This window comes from Anomalospiza imberbis, chromosome 16 (genome assembly GCF_031753505.1).
Source record: "Anomalospiza imberbis isolate Cuckoo-Finch-1a 21T00152 chromosome 16, ASM3175350v1, whole genome shotgun sequence".
NCBI lineage: Eukaryota > Metazoa > Chordata > Aves > Passeriformes > Viduidae > Anomalospiza > Anomalospiza imberbis.
In genome coordinates this window covers 13,369,933-13,384,735 of record NC_089696.1, presented here as the reverse complement: position 1 = coordinate 13,384,735, position 14,803 = coordinate 13,369,933, and the positions used below count along the sequence as shown (strand labels likewise).

Genomic DNA, 14,803 nt, shown 5'->3' with positions numbered 1-14,803 from the left:
GGTTGGCTTTGGGGTGGTGAGCAGTGCTCGTGGGGCACCCACACGAGCCACCCCCGAGGCACAGCCTGGCTCAGCACCTCACTGGGATGCCACCAAAGACGAACGCCACTGTGATTTCCAAAAGCAATTAGAGAAATTAATGGATGAAATCCACTCAGGGAAGGCGGCTGCGGGGAAGATCCTGGCTGCCTCGGGAAGCCCTCGCTCCCTGCAGGCAGCACATTTGCTCTGCTTTTTGCCCTTTTCAGCATCTCTGGTGCCTGGGGCTGGGGCAGAGCCACCAGCCCGGGCAGACACACTCCTGCAGCTTTTAGAGAGGGGATGGGATTTGACCCTGCTTTTTTCAGATCTGCTGCTCTGGGGGATCAGAGCCAGCACGGACCTGCCAGAGAGACCCCAGCATCACACCCGAGGGGCTGCACTGAGTGCATCCCAAAATGAGCTCTCCAAATAAACATCCTCCAGTGACCCCACCAGAGCCATGCAAAACAGGGTTCATCCCTGTGGTTCAACCCCAGGGGGCTGCTCTGAATTCCTTGTCTGTCCCCAGCCCAACCTCTTGCAGATCTCCCTGGCATCCAGGGGTGGTGGTGGTGGTGGTGGTGAAAAATCTCCTCCAAGGCAGTAGATTGAGTCAGGCAAGGGAGGAAAAATCAATGACAGTGATTTCTTTGGGCTCCCTGCCAGACATGGCGTTTGCAGGAGCAGAGAGGTTTTCCAGCTGCCAGGACACGTTGGATGCTGGAGGGCCCTGAGGTGTGGGGCAGACGTGGTGCCCACAGACCCTGTCAGTGAGTTCCGGGAGCCTAAAATGCTTCTCTCATGCAGGGGCAGGTGCACAGGGCAGCACTGCCCCAGCCCCGAGGCTGTGCTGAGGTCACAGCACTGCTGGGGGGCTGGGATGGGGTTCCCCTCCTGCACCATGCTGGGGTTCACCCCAACACCCCCCATCCCAGAGCGCCGCGAGCAGAACAGCCCAGCAGGGCACGTTGTTTTGGGGACACCGCTCCATCCTGCTGCTCCCAGGCGAGCTGCTTGCAATCCCCTTCACCCACACCCTCCTGTGCCTGCTGCCACCCCAGGCAATAAATCCCAGTGGGAAGCATCTCCCGGGATGCCGGAAAGCCTGTTGCAGGGTTTTTCCATAGCAGGAATCCCAGCTGGAGAGCATACCAGCTGGAAAAGCCTCGTACGTACTGTGTGTGGCCCAAACTTCCCGGGGCCGGGAGCAGAGCGGGATGCGGGATGCGCTGCACAGCCGCGGCGCTGGACCAGCCTCCGGCACTCTCCGCCTCGCTCCCCCGAGCATCCCTGCGCTGCCGTAAATTGGATTTTCTCCTCCCGCTGGATTTACATCCGTCTGCCCCTACGGATTTATACCCTGCCGCCCCTGTGGCCCCAGTGTGGGGGCGGGGGCGTTTCTCCATCGCGGGCAGGGGTGGGAGGTCTCGCCCGAGAGGAGCCCTTGCCCCGCTGTCCCCCGGCTCTGCCCGACCCCCGGGCACCGCAGCCCTCCTGTTAGGGCACAAAAGCCATTTTTGCCCTGGCAAAAGGGTCTCCCGACATCTTGCCAGCGGCGAAGTTGCCATAAACGGGGGGATTCAGTAACCCACGTCCCCTGTCTGAAAGAGAAGCTCCTGGCCGGGCGGAGCGCGGCCCCGGCCGCGCCCGGAGGATGCTCGGGGGAGCCGGGAAGATGCTCAGTGGGGCCAGGGCGGGCGAGGGCTCGGAGCGGCGGCTTCCCCTCCTTTCCCCCCGCTCCCCGGCGGTCCCGGCCGAGCACAACAGGTCGCGGCGGTTCTTACCTCTCTCCGCCGCGGCGGCTCTGCGGCACCGGCGCTGGCCCGCCCCGCTCAGCCCCGGCGGCCGCCGGGCCCCGGCCCCGCCATACCGGAGCCTCCGCCGGGAGGGGGCCGGCACCGAGTGCGGCGGCGGCGCGGAGCGGGGGCGGCCCCGGGTCTGCCTCCCCCCGGGTCTGCCTCCCCCCGGCTCTGCCTCCCCCCGGTCTGCCTCCCGCCCGCCCCCCGCTCCTCCCCCGAGCCCCCCCGCCGGCCCCGGGGCCGCGGGAGAAGCTTTCCCGATGCACGCCCGTACCCCTGGCCATAGGCACCGCCTAGAGGAACCGCCTAGAGGTACTGGCTAGAGGTGTCTTAGAGGGATTTCGGAGGTCCGGAGCTAATTGCGAAGAGAGATTAATTAGGAAGAAAGCCCCGGTAGTTTCATTTAGGGCATGAGCTTTTCAGGGAGACGGTCATTCCTGCCCTGTGAAGGGTTTTGTCTAAGAGGGGCTGATGGAATCAGGATGGATGGGTGGACAAAGGGAGGGATGGATGGATGGATGGATGGATGGATGGATGGATGGATGGATTGATTGCAGCTCTGGTTAACAGAACACAGCAATCCCCCAGCTTTTTGAAGAAACAGCCAAGAGGGTCTCTGCTTCCCTTCAAAACCAGGGAAGGGAAGCAGAGGAGGAAGGGAACCAGCAACATGGGGCAGTGTGGGTATCTGTCCAGGGAGAAGACACGTGTCCCCAAGGTGGGTGATCCAGGCAGGGATGTCGTGGGTGTCCCCACCCCTCCTGGGCTGGGTGAGCTGGCCCAGGCTGCAGGCTCAACACGGGGATCTGATGCTTTTCTCCAGGAGCAGCAAGGCACAGAGCAGGGACTTAGCAGGTGCCTGCTCCCAGCAAGCTGGGTGAGATCCCTGGGGGACCATCCTTGGACTTTCCCCCTGGAGTGTGTGAGGATGGAGGCAGCAGGAAGGAGGAGAGGAACCATCCCTGCTCCAGGCCGTGGCTGCACGGCGCTGGGCTGTGAATGACAATCTCCTGGCAGTCAATAAATGCTGCGCTGTGTAAATCGGCGTGTGGGGCTGGGGATGCGCTGCTGCTGCTGCTGCCGCCAGAGGAAATGAGAGACACAACCGCCTGCACTGCCTCAGCCCTTCTGAGGGAGCAGGGCTGGGGAAAGGGGCTCCTGCAAATTCAGCACAGGCAAGAAAACAGGCCAGGTGGAAATTTCCATCTTTTCTCCTTGGCAGAAATAGCAGGAGTTTGGCTCAAAGTGCACCTGACTGCTGTGCCAAGCACGGCCTGGAGCCGGGGCTCAGCCTTCCCTGCTCCCCTCTGAGCTGAGCACCTGCACAGCTCAGCCCTCTGGTGCAAACGGGGATTTTTTGGGCTGTTTGATATTTGGGTTTTTGCTGTGGCACATTTGTTCAGCTCTGATTTCATAGTATCATTGTAAAATCTCAAAGCACCTCACTCTCCTTGGGGTACATCCCCTTGCTCTACACCAGACTCCGTCACCCTCTTCCAGGAACCTTGGAAATGTAAAAACAAAACGGGGGGTGAGTGTGGTGGGGGGGGTTCCCTGGCCGTGTCTGCCGCTGGTTGGCACCCAGACAGTGCGAGTGCTCCACGAAAAGAGCAGGATGAGCTGCAGCATATGTGCACCCGCCTTTTCCCGGCACTCGCCAGGCAGCATTACTCACCACAGGGATTCCCCCCAGGAGCTGGTTCTCCTCATTCCAAAGCCCCAGGAGCAGAAGCAGGGGTGGTCCTTCAGAGACACCCAAGCTGAGGGGAGCACCTCAGCTCCCAAGTGGATGTGGTGTTCTCCGAGCTGCAGGGAGATGCCTCAACCAAACACCTGGTGGCAAAGATCAAGTTTTAGCCTCCTCTCTAAAACCACACGATCAAGACATCCTCGTTTCAGGGGACAAGGGGGTTCTCTTTCAACTGCTCCTGCTGTAGGTGTGACAGAGCCATGCTGGGATACCCAAGGAAGCTGCTACAGCTTGGAGCTCTACAGGGAACAGGGGGAGATAAATCCATCAGGGTGAACTTCTCTGGGTGCTTTCTCTCTGCTTTGCCCATCCCCAGGATACAAACAACACTGTCCTCCCTCCCAAAACGCCAAGGTGGCCCCTGAGCATGGGCTGAGCTGCCTCTGCTTGACAAGGGTATGGGGGTCCCACGGGCTGCACTCTCCTGGAGTTTTGCTGGGCTCTTCAATTTTTTAAGCTGGCCCTGAATAATTCAGTTTCCACATAGTTGGCTCAAGGTTGGAGAGCTCAGATGCTCCTTGGGTTTCTGCTTGACCCACTTTAACAGCCAGGAAAACCAGCCAGGCATGGTGCTCTGGTCCCAGGCATCCTGGTCCCTGTGGCATGAGTACATCCCTTACACACAGCCCCAGCCTCGAGTTTTTCCCCCACATCCAACAGCCTCGTCCCTCAACCACACTGCAGATTTTTAGAGGTATTTTTTCATTCTCCCCTTCTCCTGCCTCTCCCTGCTGTCCCATGGCTCCCAGCACGAGTGGGTGCATCCCAGCAGTGTTTGCAGGATTACAAGGAGGGATTTGCTTGGCTCCATGAACCAGCCAACACCCTGTGGCCACCTTGCTCCTTGCTATGCAGAGCCTCACCTCACTTCCCAGGAGCCTGGACGAACATTGCCTAATCCTGCCAGCAGAATAAGAAGCTGCTGATTCATTTGGCTCCGAGATGCTGGATTAGGACGATCTCCAGAAATGTCCTGTATTGTTGTTTTTTTCCTTGCCCTTCCAGCCGAGTCAGGTTTTATTAATCATTGCTGTTGCATAGGGGAGAGGAAGGAGAGACCTTTCAGTTGTCTGCACACCAAAAACCTCAAGCCAAGGCCTTAAATTCTTGGGGACCATGGGAATGGGCTGTCCCTACTGTCCCCATCCCTGTGGGCACAGCCACGAGCCATCCCTTGGCTAAGGAGCTCCTTAACCAAGCCCTGCTCACTCTGCCAGGCTGCCCTGGTTATTCTGTGCCCCATGGGTGTCCCCTCTGCACCCGCTGGGGTGGGTGACACTGAGGGGGGCAGGCAAAGGGATGAAACATCTGCACCCCCTTCCCACACCCCCTGGCTCAGTGCTCCCCGCGAGCGCTGCACATGCATCTTTTCCACTTCATAGGAAGAAGAGGCTGTTCTCAAGCCTGCAATCCCCTCTTGGAAAAGCTCCTTTAAATAGCATTGCAACCTTTGCATCCTTCCCCGGGGTCTGCTCCCAGCGCTGGCCGAGCGTGTCGTGCCAGCACCAGGAGCATCCTCGGCAGCAGCGGCTTTGCACGGAGACGGCGGGGATTAATCAGGGATGTTGCCTCTTGGCCAGAGTCACACTCGGGGGATTACTGGGGCCTGCGAGGAGCGGGGAGTAGCCAGGGAATTTGTTCAATGCAAGTGGAGGGGTTTGTCACAATCCGATTGCAGGCGAACAGAAATCCCCAGTGCTGGCAGGAGCTCAGCGCTGGAGGCCGCAGGGATTAACTGGTTTTTCCCCAAGCTTTGCAGCAAGGCTGGGGTGGGAGGAGATGCTCTAAGCCCAAAGCTCTGGGTTTAAAACCTCCAGGGAGATGCAGGGGCTAAGCTGAGCATCAGCTTTGGTGCACCCAAGCCTTGTCCCAAGGCCAAGAACCAAATTCTTTCACGTGGATGCCCCAATTCTCTTGCAAGGCATTACTCTGCATCCCTCCTACTCTCAAACAAGCCTGGGAGAGCTGGAGAAACCCTGGGAGGATACCCATGGCCTTTGCACTCCCCTCGCTCCTCTTTGTTGGAACAGATTTGCATCCATCACTAATTAATCCAAGATGAGCTCCTAATTCAGCTCCTTGATTGCAACTTTGCATAATTGCTGCACGCACAGGCAGAGTGGCAGGACGGGATAAAAAAAGGAGACAATCAGTGGTGGGCGTAGAGGAAACAACGCCAGGAAGGGCCGGTCCAGCCCGCTCCCACTCACCAGGCTATTTACAGACACAGGTTGAGAGAGATTTTTCTCTGGAAGGAGAAAATGGTGACAGTTACCCTTGGAAGGGGTGTTTTCCCCACTGCTGTGCTCACGAAGGGTTTCACCAGCAGCCACAAAACCCTCAGGCAGTGGGAAAACCAGGAATTACAGGCCAACCCTTTTTGCTACTCCTTTCATCCCTGCTGCCCTCCTCCTCAGGCTCCCCTTTCCCCAGTGTCCCAGCACGTCTGTAGGTGTCAGAGTGAACATTCCACCAAGGTGAGCAGGCAAACACATCCCCCTGAGCCAGGCTCCAGGCTTCTCCCCCAGTAAGCGGGTACATCACACCCCGGGTCTGTAAAGGCTGTTTCACCACCCCAGAACAAATCCCAGGGGCTGCCTCAGGGGAAGCAAACCCACAGCACGAGGGAGGCTGAGCAGCGTGGTGAGGGTGACACGACCTCAGCCCTTGGTGGCACAAAAAAGTGGGAAAACCCCAGTTTTTCCTGCCAGTGATGCCCAAGTCATTCCCACAGGGCTCCAGCAGGCACCCTGAGCACCCTCTGCCACACGGGCCCAACTGTGTGTGCACAAACCAACACTAACGCTGGCTCAGGGGTTATTTTACCTCCTTCTTCTTCCTTCTCCGCTCACATCCCACCCACAGCCATCCCCCTCTCCCAGCGAACACCTCCACGCAGCCCGAAATCTGAGCGACAGGGCAGCAAACAGCGGCAGACAGGTCAGCCTGGCGCTCCCCATTCACCCTGCAAAGAAAAGCTACTTTCAGCTCCAGCCTTTTCTCTGGAAAAATGCAGCTCCCAGCACAGAGGCCCCTTGGCTGGCCCCACGGTGGGGGTTGGAAGGGAGTTTGGGTAGCCAGGCTGGCCCCACCACCCCTCTAATCAGCCGGGGCATGCATGAAGCCTAATGCTGTGGCGAAGATTTGGGCACTATTGACACACACACACATTAAACGCCTTACGGGGGGATTTGCATAAGCTCGGGGAGGGAGGAAGAGCCCGGAGAAAAGTGTCGACAATGGGAAAGTAAATGCATTAAAGTGCTTAGGGGAAAAAAAAAAATCTGATAAAGGAATAAACCAGTTAAGGGAATATATTACTCATAGCCCCGTTATTCAAATCCTGCCTTATAGGAAATCCTCTTAAAGCGATCACCTGATTGTGTGTTAAACTCTTAATTGAATAACAAAAGAATTATGTATTTCTTCCATAACGGCACAAAGATGGGAGCCCACGAGGATGCTCATGGGAGCCCATGATGCTCGGTGAGGGGGAGCTGGTGGCAGAGGAGATGAAGGGAGAGGGGCCTTGGGGCAGCAGCAGCATCCAGGAGATGTGGTGGGATGTGTGGGAGTTGGGAGGGATGGCTGGGGAAGGGGAAGGTTACAGGGCTGAGTGCCTGGGGGCAGTGGAGAGCTTCACTGGGATGGGTTTGGGAATGATGGTGCCTAGAGGAAGACTTGGTGGAAATCCAGGGCTCCTCCAGCGCCACTGGTGCAAGAGCTGAGAGGAGACACCAAATGTGGCCCCTGCCCTGGAGCTGCTGGGAGCCCCCCAAGATGAGGCAAAGGGAATTTCGGGAGGTGGCAGCCGCTCCTGAAGCTGCCGAGGAGCAGAGGGAGGGCCCATGTCCAGCCGCGGATGCTGCAGGAGAGGCTCAGCCCCTGCTGCCCCCTCCTTTCCCCAGCCAGGACCGAGGGCGATGCCTGCACTGCCTCTCCTGATGCCGCTGCCCTTCCCCCCAGCTCCGTGCTATAAATAAGATGCAGAAAAAGGAGGGAAAAAAAAAAAAAAAAGAAAATAAGAAAAGAGCACATCACCTGGCACTCAGGAGGTGAGGGAGAACTGCAGGATTGACATGCACCAAACCCTCAGACTGTGCAAGGAGGGTGGGGGTGGAAAGGGGGGGAGAAACAAAAGAGCTAAAAATAGCCCAGGGAGCTGCTTTCTTCCCGGAGATCATTTTTTTCCTACCCAGCTGTTTCATTTAATAAACAGGATTATTTATTTATTTATTTATTTCTCCCTCTCTTTACTCCACTTTTTACTTATGTTTTTTATTCAGCCAATGCCACTTTACCCATCCTCACGTCTCCTTTAAATGCAAGGTAAAAACCAAAACAAAGCATCCGAAACCGAGGGAAAAAAACCCTGAAACCAACGGCCCTGATGCCTCCAGCAATGCCTTGTGTTGCTACAGCTCTTTACAGGTAATTGAATATCCCAGAGTTGCACCTGCTAATGCAAACTCTGATATCAGTAAGTGGCAGCAGTGAGGGCAGAGGCAGCAGCTGAGAAAACAAAGCACCAGTGCCCAGCGAGCCCCAGCGAAGCTCTAGGCTGCCAGAGGCTTTTTATGGGGCAGGATTGGGTTGCTGGAACCAGGCTGAGGTCCCAGGCCAGGCGAGTGTGGCAGCTGGAAGGGAGCAGGGTTTGCAGGGAGGTGGGTTTGGAGCTATCCTCAGGGAACTGACCCGCCTAAGCCAAGCTTGTGCAGGGCAGGGTGGTGAAAAGCCCCCCCAGTTCCCAGGGGAGACCCCCGAGCCCTGGAGCTGCTCCAGCCATTCCGAGGAGCTCACAGGTTTGCTCCACTCACATCTCCAGCAGTGCCTGTGCCTCCTCCTCGATCTCGCATCCTCCAGCAGCAGCCAGGGAAATCAGGGATGACAGGAACAGTTAATTTGAGCCTGCAGAGGCCATCTTCCCGTGCATGTGTTGTTTTGTTTCCAAATAGACTTTGAATAACGAATTTCGGATGGTAAAGAGAAAAAGCTTCGTCCTGACCTCTTGAAATGCAAATTGCCTTTCACCCTGGGAGAGATAAAAGGCTGTTTCCTATCTGAAACAGCAAAAAGAGGTGAGATAACGTCCCTGGCTCTGTCTCCTGACTTTCATTTCCAAAATTGTTTTCGAGTAAGGAGAGGAGAGATGCTCTGCACGATTTCACTGTGCTTGGTGCCCCCAGAGAGCAGAGGGGTCCCCAGGGGACACCGGGAGCAGAGAGCCCTGTGCCCCATGGTGCAGAGGGAGGGGACACAGAGGGTCTGTATTTCCCTTCACACCAGCCCTGCTCCAGGCTTCAGCCAACAGCAGAGCTTGTGGGGCCAGGTGAAGCCCAGAGCTTTGCCCTCCCCTGCCAGAACTCAAGTTTTGGGCCCAATTCCAAAAGCTGCAGCATTATTTGCTCAGGAAAACACAGCAGAGCAGCGGCACAGAGCCAGACCCACTCTGCTCTGGCCCCACCACAGTCCCCTCATCCCAGCATGGATCAAGCTCCAGGCAGGAGCTGGTGGCACACACAGCAGCCAAGCGCCCTCTGCCTCCCCCAGCAGTTTTGGCTCAGGTGAAGGCAAACACAGATCAGTATTTTTCCCCCCATCTCAAATTTGGATCTGGGTCAAAGAGCACAAGTGCAAGGCAGATGCCCTCAGCATGCACGGAAGGTGCTGCAGAGCTGCTGAAGTGGATGAGGGATGTTATGGGAGTAAACAAGGGAAGCAGTGTGGATGCACCAAGGGGAAAAGGCTGGGATGCTGCCAGCAAAAGAGTAGGGAGGTTATGGGAGGAAAAAGACTGGGATGCTGCTAGGGAACATGTAGGCTGGGATGCTCCCAGGGAAGGAGCAGGGCCACTCCCCAGAGAGGAAGGAAAGGACATGGAAGTTCCAGGAAAAGAAGATTGGGATGGCACCAGAGAAGGGAAGAAAGAACATGGATGCTCTGGGGACAGAAGGCTGGGATGGTCCCAAGGAAGGGACAGGGACATTCCGTGGCCCCAGGCCACTGCACCTCCATCCAGCAGCTGCACAACAGCAGAGCACAGCCCCCCACTGCTGGCTCCCAGAAGCCTTCCCTTCACCAGCCACAGGCCCAGGCTTCTGGCCCATCCCTCTGCCTGCCCTCCACAGATAAAATAAATTATCAGCCCCGATCTGCAGCTACTGAGGAGCAGTGGCTTGATGGTGTCACCAGCCTCCCTCAAGCAGGGAGGAGGAGACAGCAGTGACAAGGGAGATGCTGAGAAGTTACACACCAGGCTGGCACCCAAAAGTGACTCTGTACCCACCGTGTGGCCAAGGTGGATCTGATCACATGGACAGAGTGCATCCGTGCCCCTGCATCACTCCGTGCTCCCCAGCTCCGGACTATGCTTGTGGAGAAATGAGTCTCTCCCTTGCCCCTGCAAAACAGCATCCAAAACATCAAAATACTCCCAAAACCTTCTAGCTTACTTTATGGACTTACCCCAGATACAACAATCTCCAAATCCTTTATTATAACCTGTAACTTAGTAGAAGTCTCTGCTAAAATCCCCAACCCAAAACATAACCCAGTGCTGGAGGAGCCAGCATCAGCTGTCCTCAGCTCCAGCAAGCTGGGCACAATGCCCTCAATTAGCTCACAGTTCATTAATTAGCCAAAAAAGTCTCTGCCAAGGAACTGTCTGAGATTGGTGTGGATTGGATATGGCACAGGAGAGGTGAATGCTCATGGACCAGCTGAGTGTGGGTGCTGCAGAGAGGGACAAGCTGCTCCCTAGCCTGGGCAGGATCAGAGTGGTGCTGGTCCTCACCTCTGGCTCCAGCTCCTCCTTTCTGCCCACTGACTCTAAAAAAAAGTGACGCTGCAAACCTTGCAAAGCAGCCAGGCCAGGGGCAGTGTGAGCTGCTCTGCTGGTGTCTCACTCCTTCCTCTGCTCCCAGCAATGTGTTCAGCTCAGCCACAGCCCAAGTGGGGCTGTTCACACCAGGATTGTGTTTCTGCTCAGTTGTTTCATCTTGGACTCAGGCCCTGCATAGTGAAGGATGTCAGGGCCTGACCACTGGGCAGATCATCACACCTAAACCCAAAAGCCTGCTCAGTACCAAGAGAAAGCAAGGAGGAACAGAGGCACGTGTCCGTGTTTACCCTTGTAGTAAGAGAAATAACTGGACATGGGCTTGCTCAGTCCCTTCCCTTGAAACTCAAGCTCAGTGGGCCAAACTCAGTACCAGCAGACAGATGTGAAACTGCTGTCCTGAAGGCAACCACAGCTGCCTATTTCAGGGCTGGGTAGGACCCACTGTTTACAATTTTCCCCATGCTTACTGGAGAGTATTCTGCTTTGCTCCTCTAGGGCAGAAGCAGAGGGGCTGTTGGACCTCCCAAAGCATGAGTGGGTCTGGATGACTCTATCCACCTGGGACACAGAGGACAGAGGAGAAGCAGATGGAAGTCACTGCCACTGCCTGAATCCACCTCAGATCTTCAGTTTGCTCCAGGCAGGGGACAGGGAAACATCACCAGCAGCCGAGTGAACAGTTTAGAGACACTCATCTGAGCTAGCAGAGCCGATTTTGCCTGGAGCAAAGGGAGGCACAAAGCAGCAGCGACAGGGCAGCGTTGCCCTCCAGAGCTGGATCAGGGGAGGTGGCACCTGCAGCTCCTCAGCCGGGGCCTCGCCATGAAACAGCCACGCAGGAGAACAGGGAGTCTCTCACTCATCTCATCCTGCGTGCTGCAACACTGCCAGCAAGAGCAGAAAGGCTTTTGCTCCTCTTGTCCACCCTGATCAAAGCTCTCATCGCTGCTTTGCAGGAGGAAGGACTCAGCAGCAGGAGCTGCCTCCTCTCCCATCTGCAAGGGCTCGCTCCACATCTTCCTCCAGGGCTTGAATGAGCGAAGCAACGAGCCTGGAGCGACAGCACAGGGAGTGGGCTGGGTATGAAAGTACTGCTTGAGATGCATCCCATGAAAAAAAAAGGAATAAAGGCACTTAAACTCACCTGAGCAGCATGAGAAAAATACACAAATTCAAGTCCTGGGAAGAGCAGCTTTAAGAAGGAACAAGAGGGAAAATTACATTTGCAAGCAAAATGTGCCAGGAACAACTCAGCTTGTCCTTTCCCAGTCCCTGCAAAGCCCAAGCTGAGTGTGGAGACTAGCTACAAAGCACTGCTGAGACCGAGGGCTCAGAACTGCTGCTGTTTTGGTGTGGGCCACGTAGCCTTACCCATATCTTATCTGGCCCCATCTCCAAGTAGCAAACAAAAGGAAGAAGACACAGAATACTTATCACAACACAGATTTAATTTCTTAGGCAGTTATAAAATTACAAAGAGCGACGGGCTAGCAGTGAGAGTCAGACACTTGGTAAGGTGGAATGTTAGACAGATTTTTCCACTTATCGACACAGATACCAAACAGTCAGTGAGCACTGCAGGATGCAAGGTTTTCTCCAGGTAAGGAAGCAAATGCAAGAGCAAACAGATCCAGGTAGACCCAGGGCTGAGTCAACACCCCACAGAAACCCAGAGCTACAGGTTTGGGGATTCCCCACTCCTGAGTTGGACACATGCAGGGTCCCTGCGGCTGCAGGGCCAAAGCCACAGCACTGACACCTGTAAGGAGCACAACGGCAGCTGTTTGCAAGCCAGAACTACAACTTCGTGCCCGTTATTTTCAAAGCAGTGTAAGATGAGATTTGCCAGTCAGAAGAGCATTAAAATGAAGGCATGTCATGATTAGAAAAATAGGAATATGCTGAATTCCTTTGGTTGTACAACTGGAATCTGAAAGGATTTATTTACAGTCAGAGCCATGCTTTCTTCATTGCAAGCCTTTCACAGGCCAGCAGATTCCAGGAAAAGAAAGGCCTGCTCTCCACATGTGGAGAAGACACTCGGGCCTTGCTCTCAGATATTAACAGGTTAAATAAAGTTGACTGTTAGCCAGGACAGCTGGAGCACAGAATAAAACTTCCCAAACCTCTGCAGTGATTAATCCCCACCAACGCTTTGGACAAAGACTCCTGTCGCTCTGCAAACAGCAGTGGAGCATCTGCACACACCAGTGGGATACTGAACAGCTCAGCAACCCACAGGGAAAGAAATCCTACTGTCCTACTGCATGCTGGTTGGTGCTAATGCCATTATTGGAGCCAAGAAAGCACAGCATGGGATGGAACAGAGTGCTGTGCTCAGGCTCAGCGCTCACCCAGCCCAGGGCTCCTCTGCTCACTCCTCCCTTTTCACTATCCCACACAGGTCAGACCAAGTTCCCTCTGTGCAGACACCTGTCACTGCATTAAAGGTCTTCTCAGGTATTTATTTGCATTCAGGCAGACTTGAAAAGCCACCACCTCTACCCCCACTCTCTGTAAAACACAGCCAAGAAACTCACCGTGCAGGACCCAGAGCAGCAAGGTACAAGCACACACCTGATCCCAGAGGGAGCACTCGTGCCAATGTCTTGTTCAACAGGGCACCAGAACAAACAGCTTTTACCAACCTCTTGATGCTTTCTGCTTCCTCCTCCTCCTCTGCCAGGCCCTGCCTTTTAACTGCTAGATTCATATCTATCACTTGTATTTTGGAAACAGTGACATAAGAAGAGACCAGGGCAGATAAAAGCTTTCTGCCTCAGAACTTGAAATACAGAGTAAACAGACAGATGTCGAGACAGCAGCCGAGGACCTGCACTCGCTGCCCATTTGCACATCAAGAGAAACAGCTCCTTCCCTACGGTACTCATTGGGAACTGATCCCACTGCAAGCTAAGACCTGAGTTTAGGATTCCAAGTTTTTCAGTGTTCCCCCCTCCCCAGCTTTGGTTGTTTCAGTTCTCTGCCTCAACCCTCCACTGAGTTAAAAGCTATCAAGAAGTACAGCCCATCTGGAGAGAGAGAGACAGGCTGTACAGAACAAACACTGTCCTTCCATGGAAGGTCAGTCTAAACTGAGAGGGACTGCACAGGTGTTCCCATATCCTGTGACCAGCAGCTTGTGGCCACAGCACAGGGCTCGAGCCTCCTTGGCTTACCCTGGGTCTGTCAGAGCATCAGAACAGAAACGTTTAGACACCACCTGATTCACAGAGAACAACAGTGCAATCACATGCTCCACACTCAGGCGAGGATGCAGCTGCAAACAGCATTTCTGGTTATGTTTAAAGAAAAAAAAAATAGTAATACATCTTTGTGTCACTGGGATAAACCCCCAACCTGAAAGGATTCTAACTTTGGTAGCACACCACAACAGGGTGGTTACTGAGGGCCCAAGGCCATCACAGGGAAATTACACCAGTCATGTTTTATCTGAGAAGAAGTTTATATCCTCATGCAATTAAACTACTGTCACCACTCTTAAATACACAGCCAGTGGGAACCAGAAATTACCTCTTCCACCCTACTAGCTGGTCACTAACCTCAGAACATGAATATTTTTGCTCTGTAAAAAGATTTTCTCCGTTACAACAGCAAGAAGATACTTTTAACTGGCTTTCAGCTTCTATTTAAGAAGAGTGAACCAAGTAGGGCACAGCAATTCCACAGTGTGTGGCTCAGGAGCAGGAACACACTACAGCATATGGAAGACACAAATACAGTGAATATGGGCTCTCCTACTCACCTGTGGAAAATAAGGTATGGAAATTAAGAAGGGAATAAAATTAGTACAATAAATGATCTCCATTTTTAACTGTAAAGTTAGTAATTACATTTAGGGGTTTAACATGGCCTTTGCCACACTCAAGAGTTGTAAAACTTGTGTGCTTAGCAGACCTATGTTGCTGGTGCATGTTTACTGCTAACTGTGCTTGTGGAGTCTAGGCCAAACCTCCAAGGATGTTATCAGGAATGTTAACCAGCTTTAGTCTGGAATGAGAAGACATCTCCTGGGTGGTTCAATTTGCCAGCAAAGCTCACTGAGCTTATATTTACTTCAAGACTTGTATTTCACTCTGCAGCTTGGAACATCACAGCAAAGCTGAGAGCAGTAAAGCAGAATAGAAAGAAATAACTGCAGACCATGGAATTGAGTTGTCAGCCAGACCAGTCTCTTGATTAAGTGAGATTTCAGCATGACTCAGGGGTTTGCTGTGAATGTGCTGGGTTCTGGAGAGGACACCACAAGCCACTCCAACCAACTACTTAGGACAGTCAAGGGTTTGCAGTAAATAAACAAGCCTGATCTCTCCCACACACACTTGTGTACAAACACCTTCCACTGACATGGACTCACAGCAGCCTCCCTGA

At 54.2% G+C, this 14,803-nt stretch overlaps 1 long non-coding RNA gene across 1 annotated transcript; it reads right to left on the bottom strand.

The window, feature by feature from the left end:
• Positions 1-3,192: 3,192 nt before the first annotated feature.
• Positions 3,193-4,636, bottom strand: LOC137483772 (uncharacterized). Its single transcript, XR_011004639.1, has 2 exons — positions 4,434-4,636; positions 3,193-3,653 (listed from the first exon to the last, which is right to left on the bottom strand). It is a non-coding gene; the product is annotated as an uncharacterized lncRNA (long non-coding RNA).
• Between the last annotated feature and the right edge of the window lie 10,167 nt (positions 4,637-14,803).